Source organism: Engystomops pustulosus, chromosome 6 (assembly GCF_040894005.1).
Source record: "Engystomops pustulosus chromosome 6, aEngPut4.maternal, whole genome shotgun sequence".
In the NCBI taxonomy this organism is placed as follows: domain Eukaryota; kingdom Metazoa; phylum Chordata; class Amphibia; order Anura; family Leptodactylidae; genus Engystomops; species Engystomops pustulosus.
In genome coordinates this window covers 187,316,435-187,322,598 of record NC_092416.1, presented here as the reverse complement: position 1 = coordinate 187,322,598, position 6,164 = coordinate 187,316,435, and the positions used below count along the sequence as shown (strand labels likewise).

The following is a 6,164-nucleotide window of genomic DNA, read 5'->3' as shown; positions in this document are numbered from 1 at the left end:
TCAGAGCATGGAGGAGGACAGGGGCCACAATATTCAGAGCATGGAGGAGGACAGGGGCCACAATATTCCGAGCATCGAGGAGGACAGGGGCCACAATATTCCGAGCATCGAGGAGGACAAGGGCCACAATATTCCGAGCATGGAGGAGGACAGGAGCCACAATATTCCGAGCATGGAGGAGGACAGGGGCCACAATATTCAGAGCATGGAGGAGGACAGGGGCCACAATATTCAGAGCATGGAGGAGGACAGGGGCCACAGTAGAGTGAGGGGGAGCATTGTACAGGAGGAGAATATACTGTGTAAGAGCCATTATTCTAGTTATTATACAGTGTGGGAATCCTAGGGGGTGGGGTAAAGGGCAGGGCAAGGACGTGGTTTATTATGCAAAAAAATGTACCCCTCTTTATATACCAGAGGTTGGGAGGTTTGATACCGGATAACTTCATGATCAGAGTTGGAAATAAGGTGCTATGGAAACAGAAAACATATAGATTTGAGACTATGGGCCCGGGACCTGTAGGTGGGGGCTTGAGGACCATGGGCACAGCATATATGCACCAGAAATGTCCTACCTATGGAGCAGGAGCTCAGTGCCTGTTGGTCAAGGCCTCAGGGCTCGTTGTTTATGGAACAAGAACTAAAAACTTGTAGACCAGGCCTCAGGAGCTATAGCTGAGGAGGTACCTAGAACGTCTGGACCACTCATGAGCCACGGATTCTGGACCAAGAGCTCAGAATACAGAGAAGGTTCCAGGCTATAATCGGAGGACCTATAAAAACCTTTTCAATATGGGCAGAAGACTTATGGATCAGAGTCTCAAGATCTGTAGACAAGGGCCTATCGATCAGGAGCTCAGGATTTTTTTGAGAGGTCTCCACCAGTTGCTCGGGGCTAATAATCGAGATGTTCTGACAGAAACTCTTCATATCCTTCCCTCCTACTAGAAGAGGTCCATGAGCCGTGATCTACAAGACTCCGGTAGAAGATAGACCACGACCATGACCAACGAAACATGTTGTATGTGCCCTCATACGAGGTACGTGATGACATCTCTAGGTTCTCCAAGAAATATGTCCCGTGTCCTCTCCTTGACCGAACACCCAGCATGACAGTAGACGTAGTGATGTTCTAACTGGCGGAGATAGAACCCCAACGCCTCGTCCTCCTCCAAGGTCATCCTGGTACAGACAATGGCTTGTAACATAGACGTCTCCCCAGAGCCAAGAAGAAAGAGAATCTGAGATGTTCTAATCCCGACGAGCAGCGAGACGTTCACATGGATTCAACTAATCCTTGGTTGTTTATCAAGAATATTTGGAGCCCTTCGAGGGTCCTACATGTAAATACTTCAAGAAATGTTTTGCTCTCGCGTTTCAAATGGATTTTTGTTATCAGGGAAAACTGACGGCACCTCCGAGGTGATACGTCCATCAATCTCACCCTGCGTCACCGGCCGCGCGCCCGACCAGGATGACTTTGTAGTCTGGGAATCTATCAAGAGCACAAAGTCTTCATCAAAGACTTCATCTGATTCATCCCACCGGAGCAACGAGTCACATCCCGACACATCAACATCACCGGGACACGGAACCAGAACCAGGACATGGAATGTATAAATATCCACCACATATCATCCACAGTGACCTGGGGAACATCACACACCCTATAGGGGGCAGTATTATAGTAGTTATATTCTGTACATAGGGGGCAGTATTATAGTAGTTATATTCCTGTACATAGGGGGCAGTATTATAGTAGTTATATTCCTGTACATAGGGGGCAGTATTATAGTAGTTATATTCCTGTACATAGGGGGCAGTATTATAGTAGTTATATTCCTGTACATAGGGGGCAGTATTATAGTAGTTATATTCCTGTACATAGGGGGCAGTATTATAGTAGTTATATTCCTGTACATAGGGGGCAGTATTATAGTAGTTATATTCCTGTACATAGGGGGCAGTATTATAGTAGTTATATTCCTGTACATAGGGGGCAGTATTATAGTAGTTATATTCCTGTACATAGGGGGCAGTATTATAGTAGTTATATTCCTGTACATAGGGGGCAGTATTATAGTAGTTATATTCCTGTACATAGGGGGCAGTTTCACCTTCTTCTTCCTGGTGCATGTAAGTGTCTTGCGATGCAATTTGAAAGTTATATCCCGCGCTCAGTCCTAATCAGCCGGTTCGTTTAGCGGCCCGCCCCCTAATCCCTGTACCATGGAAGCAGCACAGATACTACGTACATACCCGTCCAAACCGTGCAATCTCCCAAATAGACCAACAGTCTGACGAAAGTGCGATCCACGACCCTTAGTAAATGAGCCCCAGTTTCTGATGGTGGATGATAAATGTGAGGTGGTATAAGATGTCTCCATGTTACCCCCCTCACAGGAGGAGATAATATACAGTCACAGTGCAGGGGAGGGGCTGCAGTATTGTGAGCTCATGGGTGATACCAGCACATACGGGACATTTGGTGCCGCACACATGATGTCTTTGAGTAGATCATTTTTTCTTTTCCTCTTCTTCCAGGCCGCCATGTTAGCTTCTTCCAAGTACAACGTTATGCAGATTTATCAACACAAACATTTTTTAAGTTTATCGCTTTATCGTCATCTCCTCCAACATTTGATCACAAACCTAATACTTTTCTCTTGCTCCCTTTAAAATCATTATGCCCTTACAATAACTAATAGTGCCCACACAGTAGCCAATATAGTAATAGTGCCCCCACAGTAGCCAATATAGTAATAGTGCTCCCACAGTAGTCAATATAGTGACAGTGCCCCCACAGTAGTCAATATAGTGACAGTGCCCCCACAGTAGTCAATATAGTGACAGTGCCCCCACAGTAGTCAATATAGTAACAGTGTCCACACATTAGCCATTATAGTAACAGTGGCCCCACAGTAGCCAATATAATAATATTGGAGCCACAATAGCCAATACTGCCCCCACAGTAGCCAATATAGTCATGGTGCCTCCACAGTAGCCAATATAATAATATTGGAGCCACAGTAGCCAATATAGTCACGGTGCTGCCACAGTAGGCAATATAATGACAATGCGCCTCAGTAGCCAATATAGTCATGGTACCCTCCTACCGCAGCCAATATAGTAACAACGCCTCCAAAGTGGCTAATAGTGCACCCACAGTAGCCAATATAATAATATTGCCCTCATAGTAGTTAATATAGTCACGATCCTGCCAACTAGCCAATATAATAACATTGCCCAATAGTAGACAATATAGTCACAGGGTCCCCAAAATAGCCAATAGCAACAGGGCCCTCAGTAACCAATATAGTCAGAATGCCCCCAGGAGCCCATAGTCACAGTGCCTTTCTGTAGCTAATACTATCAGTCCCTTTTGTAGCCAATAGTCACAGAGCCCCCAAATTGTCAATCATAACAATGACCCCCATTAGTTACTTGGTCCCAGATGACAATAGTAACAGTGCCCCATAGCCTATAGTCACAGGGTCCTGAGTTGCTAATAGTCATAGCGCCGCCATAGTAACAGTATATAACAGCCACATAATAAATAAATCCTCATTTCCGATGCGGGGATCTCTCCATGTGGCCTGATTACTGCTGCCTGTGGGATAGTGCAGAGTTGCTGCTCCCACTCTCTAAGCTATGGGGAAGGATCGGGACAGCAGATCTTGACCCCCCCCCCCTTCCCCCGTGCATTTGATGCAATGATTCGTAATGTCATCGCATCTCGTGCTACACTGTAAGTGGGGGAAAGCCCTGTATGTGCTGACATAGTACAAGTGCACCTGATCAGAGTGATGATGGGCCCCCCCTCCCGGCTGGCTGGGCCCATGACTAGAGTCCCACTATACCCCGCAATGGGAACAGATATCCCAAACCCGAACTGCAAACCTTCCCTCAACTTTGCACTTGAATTGTTCAGGATAATTCTGCCAAACGCTCACTTTGAAAATAATGAAATTTCACATCCATGTTTATAAAAAGGTGTCGAAAAGTTTTGCACCTGCCCAGACTCAAGTCATCAGTCCGAAGGTAAGACAGAATCCAGAGACGTCCCACTAATCATCGCTCCGCTCCCTCCTTAACCTTGGACAAGATCCAGTTCTTAAACGCTTCGATCCTGAGTGGCCCCAAATTTCTGACATATGACAAAAAAAATCAAACGGAAAAAAAAACTAAACAGAAAAAGTTGGATGACAAAATTCTTACCCAAACGGATGATATCACCGACCCGAAATATGTCATTGAGATTCCTCGTTTCTTCATGTTTATCCTCAATTTTTTTTTATAGTTTACAGAATTTTGTGCGTCATCCAAAAAAATCCGGATCTAGAAGACCACAGCCGCCGGAGAGATAAATATAGTAAGTGTCATAATTATCCCGAAAGAGGGAAAAAATCATCAAACTGGGATAATTAATACAAGACGATGTGTCGCGTGTCTGTACTAGATCTTATCCCTCCATGTACAAACCTCACTATAGTGACACTATAATACTGCCCCCTATGTACAGGAATATAACTGCTATAATACTGCCCCCTATGTACAGGAATATAACTACTATAATACTGCCCCCTATGTACAGGAATATAACTACTATAATACTGCCCCCTATGTACAAGAATATAACTACTATAATAATGTCCCTATGTACAAGAATATAACTACTATAATACTGCCCCCTATGTACAGGAATATAACTACTATAATACTGCCCCCTATGTACAGGAATATAACTACTATAATACTGCCCCCTATGTACAGGAATATAACTACTATAATACTGCCCCCTATGTACAAGAATATAACTACTATAATACTGCCCCCTATGTACAGGAATATAACTACTATAATACTGCCCCCTATGTACAGGAATATAACTACTATAATACTGCCCCTATGTACAAGAATATAACTACTATAATACTGCCCCCTATGTACAGGAACATAACTACTATAATACTGCCCCCTATGTACAGGAATATAACTACTATAATACTGCCCCCTATGTACAGGAATATAACTACTATAATACTGCCCCCTATGTACAGGAATATAACTACTATAATACTGCCCCCTATGTACAGGAATATAGCTACTATCATACTGCCCCTATGTACAGGAATATAACTACTATAATACTGCCCCCTATGTACAGGAATATAGCTACTATCATACTGCCCCCTATGTACAGGAATATAACTAGTATAATACTGCCCCCTATGTACAGGAATATAACTAGTATAATACTGCCCCCTATGTACAGGAATATAACTAGTATAATACTGCCCCCTATGTACAGAAATATTACTACTATAATACTGCCCCCTATGTACAGGAATATAACTACTATAATACTGCCCCCTATGTACAAGAATATAACTACTATAATACTGCCCCCTATGTACAGGAATATAACTACTATAATACTGCCCCCTATGTACAAGAATATAACTACTATAATACTGCCCCCTACGTACAAGAATATAACATCTTCCTGGGTAACCTAATTTCTATACTTGTTATTCCATATATTTTGGTAGAATTTTCAGTATAAATTGTGTTCTGGTTATTTTAATACTGTAGAAGGTCCTGATGTTATTGCCGTCTTCTGCTTCTGCTCCATCCACCTTCTTCATGTCTCTGTGTTGATAGTCCCATGTCTCCCGTTATTGTCCTGGACCACCCAATGGTTGTAATTACAATTTTGGCCCAATCTTTTTATTTGTATACAGCCAAAGGCCATTTTTAAGGAGGACACTTGACGTTGACCTTCAGATGACCTGATCAGATGTCGTCTTCATCCATGGAGCCCCCCGACCACCACCAGACGCTTGTGTCTTCTGCTAGTCTCATGTTTACCACTTGTGATGTCCAGACAGATTTCCAAATAAAACTTGTAAAAAGTTGAAAGGAGAGTTTGGACGTCATAAAATTGTTATCGTATTTTTTGTGTTTGTCGAAGAATTTTTTTGATCCACAACATAAAATACAGAAAAACAATATCTTCTCGACACGACAAGGGGATCGGTCAGGGAGAACCAGCGCCTCATTTCAAAAATCCACGAGTGATAAAATATTTGAAGCTTTTTGGATGTCAATTTCCGAAGGTCATGATGGTCGTGAAGGGGTAATGGTGGTCGATATTCGAAGAC

At 43.1% G+C, this 6,164-nt stretch overlaps 1 long non-coding RNA gene across 1 annotated transcript; it reads left to right on the top strand.

Annotated features, from left to right (window-relative positions):
• The first annotated feature begins 3,683 nt into the window (after nt 1–3,683).
• Nucleotides 3,684–5,871, top strand: LOC140066206 (uncharacterized). Its single transcript, XR_011848162.1, has 3 exons — nt 3,684–3,748; nt 4,301–4,372; nt 5,745–5,871. It is a non-coding gene; the product is annotated as an uncharacterized lncRNA (long non-coding RNA).
• Nucleotides 5,872–6,164: the final 293 nt, after the last annotated feature.